The sequence below is a fragment of the Penaeus chinensis genome, chromosome 25 (assembly GCF_019202785.1).
Source record: "Penaeus chinensis breed Huanghai No. 1 chromosome 25, ASM1920278v2, whole genome shotgun sequence".
Taxonomy (NCBI): Eukaryota; Metazoa; Arthropoda; class Malacostraca; order Decapoda; family Penaeidae; genus Penaeus; species Penaeus chinensis.
This window is the reverse complement of record NC_061843.1, coordinates 2,384,780-2,389,779: the sequence shown is the minus strand read 5'-3', so window position 1 is coordinate 2,389,779 and position 5,000 is coordinate 2,384,780. Positions and strand designations below refer to the sequence as shown.

General features: G+C 33.4%; 2 protein-coding genes across 4 annotated transcripts in view; one reads left to right on the top strand and one right to left on the bottom strand.

Moving 5' to 3' along the window:
• LOC125038662 (zinc finger protein 28-like) overlaps window positions 1-115 on the top strand; it is a 12,061-nt gene extending 11,946 nt beyond the window's left edge. For all 3 annotated transcript variants that reach the window (XM_047632210.1, XM_047632209.1, XM_047632208.1), the window contains exon 10: window positions 1-115. This exon is cut by the window's left edge and continues 855 nt beyond it. The gene's annotated coding sequence lies outside the window, so the exon portion shown is untranslated.
• A 4,504-nt stretch (window positions 116-4,619) lies between these two features.
• Window positions 4,620-5,000, bottom strand: part of LOC125038716 (thioredoxin-2-like) — a 5,272-nt gene continuing 4,891 nt past the window's right edge. Inside the window, exon 4 of the mRNA XM_047632286.1 lies at window positions 4,620-5,000. This exon is cut by the window's right edge and continues 68 nt beyond it. The gene's annotated coding sequence lies outside the window, so the exon portion shown is untranslated.

Here is a 5,000-nt window from a genome sequence, read left to right as displayed (position 1 = left end):
ATGTATATATGTATTGTGGTTGTTATATTTATATATCTTTGAATATTTATTTTGTTATTTTTTTTACAATTTTATTTTTTTTAAGTTTTTTTCTATGTATAAATTGACAAAATGATGAAGTGTTTTATTCAATCCAATTTTTTTTAGATATGTGAAAATATTACATAAATTACCTAAAATCTTGTATGCTTTACCAAAAACTTAGTACATAGAGTAAACTATTGTTACACATAAGTAATTGATTTCAAAAGCATCATAACTGTATCTTGACCAGGAATGAGGTTAATCATTTTTCCTCCTGTTGCAATGCTCTAAATTAACTTTCAGTATCTATGCAAGAGAGTCTCCTTACACAAACCAACTTTACATCACAATTATTGATTAATTAAATTTTCTAGTAATGTTACTTATTTTTACATGGTATGAATATACTCACAGCATCTGTTAGAAATGATGCTTTTATCCAAATCCTTTTCTAACAGGTATCTTATAATTGATATTGATCTCAGAAGCCAATTCTAACTATGTATCAGACTGAAGAGTAACAAATTAATTTTCCTTTTCTCGCAAAATAATTGCTTCCATCTTAATTTAGAAGTTGATCTTGGTTCCGTACTAAATTCCACATGGAAGATATTGAGAAATTCAGAGTGTTTCATCAAGGAGATAAAAATTATCAGTAACGGACAACCAGAAGCAGGGCTGCAAATGACCAAAGGTTTCAGTAGCTCATTTATCTGTATTTTTTTCATTTACATTTTGCAGTAATGACAAAGACATTGATGTGAAATAGAAATATATAAAAATAGTTACAATAAACAGAAATGTATAGTTGTCAGATGCTTTGGAAATGTATAAGTAAGATTTTAAAAACTGCTTTGAGATTATTAAACATGTATTTTACTGACCCACAGCCCAATAGCAGTTAAAACAAAATGAGTATAGAGCTATATAAGACCCAAATTTCTTAATAGGTGTAAATAAATATACAGCTATAAATGATTTAGATTTGCTGATAAGTGGAAATTAAAAGTGAGATAAAGATGCACCAACAGACAACCTATCATTATTACTGGTTTAAAGGTGAAAGTCAGAAAAAGTGCTTTAAACAAATACCTTGAATTGAGTCTCAAAGTCTTTAAGAGAGTCATTTAGTAGGAAATCAAGAAAGTGGTAGATATTAACAGAATGCAATTTGGTTTCATGCAAGGAAGAGGTAATGGGGAAGAAGAAGAATCTTTATTTTGCTTTTTTTAATCTGGAAAAGGCTTTTGGCAGAGTAGTAAAGGATGTTGTAAAATGGCATTGATGAATGGTTATAGAAATAGTGATGACTACGTATAAAAGGAGTAACAGTGCAGTCAGAGTGAACAGCACAGTTGGTGCTCGGAAAACTGGTATGGAAAACAGAGGTTTATGAGTTAACACAACAAAAACAAAAATCATGGTTAGTGGTAAAGGTAAACTCAAAGAGACACCAAATTTTAAATACAGACAATGCTTACATCCACATGTAGAAAACCAAGCACCAAAGTTAACCTCAGGAATGAGAACTATGAAGTAGTTAATCAATTCTGCTACCTAAGTGATACGTCAAGTGCAGATGGTGGAGCCGAGGCAAGCTCAATAACGCATGTAAGAACAGACTGGGCAAAATTAAGGGAGTTCCTGCCCCTTTTGACATCACAGGTGTTTTCACCTGTGATGTAAAGGGAGGCCAAACAAGACCTAGTAAAAGTAATACAAGGGGACTTGCATAAACTGGGGATAGAAAAAGAGTTAGCACAAGACTGTAATGCTTGGAAAAGAGCCATTAACCCAATGTCGACGGGAATAACATGTACGTGTATGCCATGCCCACTGTGAGTTTACTTCTTTGATTGTTTTTACACATAGATGGATACAAGTACTGCCTGTCTTGCCCATTCACCCTTTTCACTGATTTACGAAAATATTTTACATTATCTTATTTTGCTGTTATTGTTTATAACATTATAGTAATTATAATGTTTTCCCACCAACTCCAGTCAGGTAAGGTCACAAGGTCTACTAATTGACTCCTTTGTGGCTAAGCAATAGCAGAGCAATCTATGTGCAGACATTTCACAAAAAATATAAAAAATTAGCACAGCATTTTCCCCATTTTTTATTCATTTTCCCCGGCGGCATTGAGTTAAGAAACCTTTGTTCAACCCATGTTAGCATGGAAATTGGATATTAAATAAAGATGATGAGTTGAGTCCACACACTTTATGGCACTGGAGTTCCCATTCTTACTGGTTAAGAAACAAGATCATTATTGCAGTGTATGATGTTCTTTGTCTGTTTTAGATATATTATTGTACGAAAACATTACGTAGTTTATCTACATTCACATTAAGTATGTGCTTTTAGTTCACTTGTTTTTTCACTGATGTTCAGACAGCTTAATCATGATGGATGGGTAATGTTTATACTTGGTCAGTTTACCTTATACTTTTGAAAGAAACATGTGGTAAATTAGCCATTTTTTCTTTTTACATGCCCCACATTTCATGTAATGCAGGTATCTCATGAACCAAGAGTGGCACAAGCCAAATGCATCTGTAACCTCTGCAATCTTATCTTGCTGGCTGCTGCAGATTAACATGGTGTATGAAAAGCATCACTGAAAAGCGTCAGTGCATAATTATCACACTGGATGAGACTGTGTTACTTCCACCACCACCTCAAGGAGGATATGGAATAAAGTATAGTAGAAACGTGTGGAATGCACAAACTTTATTTTCCACAGGCTGAGCACTGAATAACAAGTATCATTATAATTTATTGAAAATTTCCTTCCATGTCATTAATGGCATATTCAAAATATAGTGATATCGTTAGGTTTGCGGCCCCTAGTTAAGGAAGTGCTATATTATATCAAAGGTCATACGGCACTATGGTAAAGTAAAATAGTGAAAAAGGATAGGAATGAGTTAATGATTAGGGTAAAGTTATTGGTTGAACAGTACTAGATGGTGGTATGGTAGTGAGAAGGGGTAGAGAGGGTAGCTGATGGGTATAGTACAAGGTAAAGGTTTTTAGAAAGAGATGGAGCTCAGGGAGTAGGAAGCATTATGATAAAGTACTGTGGAAAATACAGCAAAAAGGAGTATAAACAGACAGAACAAGGGGATGAAGAAAGGGAAAAAGAAAGGAGAAGAAAACACCATGCAAAATTAGTTGAGGGAAGGGCTGGGAACCAAGGCTAGGGTGATCCCTACATTGGGCCTTAGTCCCTGTCTTCTAAGTGCCCCCACAATAACAATGAACAAGGGATTGGGGGGGTAATTGACATGTACTAGGTTAAATCTCTTTTCCCTCATTTCATGAAGAATATTTGTGTTTAATTTGTCTCCTATGTGCTTGGATTCAATGGTTATGATAAATATCAAAAGGTTTGCACTTTGAAATATCTTAGTATGTATGTAACAATTCATATGAACATATTATCTTGTGAACTGCAGGCCATGTCAAGTACATATATATATCATTAAGTTTATTAATCATACTTTGTCTAATTGCATTAGTTTAGATTTTTTCCTTGAAAAAGTCTCTATTGTATTTTACAACTTTACTAATCAGCTGTCAATAAAAGGTAGTTTGTTGTTCTTTTCTCTTTGTGAAGCTCTATGCATTATTTAAAAGGTATTGATTTTGTGCAGTTCCCAGGAATTGGGAAAGCCAGTGTGGTAGTGCTATATTTTTATACATTTTCTCATTTCCATTTCCTTAGATTACTTTGGTGGGGTAGCATCCAAAATATATTTATTTCCCCTAAGATTTTTTTCTCATATATCAAATCAACCATTTTAAGAATCATAAAGGTATTTCAATCATTTATGAAGGTTTACAATATTTTTCAGTCCAAATCTGCAGCACAAAAGAAGTGGTTTGTCTTTTTTTGGGGGTGTGGGGGGTGGGGGGGAAGCAAGGAGTGCAAATTATCAGAAATCATTCATTATTCACTAAATTTATCTCTTTTTATATTACTTTTACTTTTATAAATCTTGAGGTGTACAAGCAACTTGGGAGACAATTTGTTTGTTTTCCCGACTGAATAGTTTCTTTTATCATCAATACACATCTAGCAGTACTATTCTTTTCCTATTTAAGATAATTCTCTGAAAACGTTTGGCTCCTGCTTGGCATTGTACAACCTCTTCCACTTCAAATGTAACCACTCAGTGTTGTCAACTGCTAATTTTGACACGCATCTCAAACACATACTCCTGCTCATATATCTCATACTGGTAATTGTTTAGATAACAAGAATCAAACACAGCAGTAGACACACTGGCAACTGTTGTGAATTTGAAAGTGGACAGGATATCACTTGTACAGTGGATGAACTTTACATACCACTAGCACGACTAAGATTTTCAGTCGAAGTACAACAGTTTATCAAAAGTGACAAATATTGCAAAAGCATCTACAAAGTTTACGTTTTCATTCAGTCTTCAGTCTCAAGTTGCATATGAAATTAATTATCAGCCTTACTGCTGAATACCAAAACAACATTAATAAATTTAAAAGCAATTGCAGTCTATCTTGGCTTTGGATTTGGCACATCGGTTGGATATCAAAAAGACCATATGGTAGATATTCAGACTTTATTGAAATCTTATAAATCCAAGCTCTACATTACATAAAAAGGCACAAACAGTCACTGGTAGTTAATAAAATGCAATAATTAAAAGATCTTGGATATTCACTTGAAAGAATTAGCCGCCTAAACTATTTTCCATCAAAACAAAAGAAATAATTTCAACAAACAGGTGCTTGTCAAATCCTTATCAACTTTTTTTTAGAGAAATTTAGAAAAAAAGTGAATATTTATGACAAAATAAATAACAATAAAACAGTTTCTCTTTTGTCTTTAATCACACACTATTAATCTAAAACAAAATACTTTAAGCAGATCTAATTTGCAAAGATGGTCCATCTTTCATGCTCTTGGTGACAGAGAGAGCAGTGGA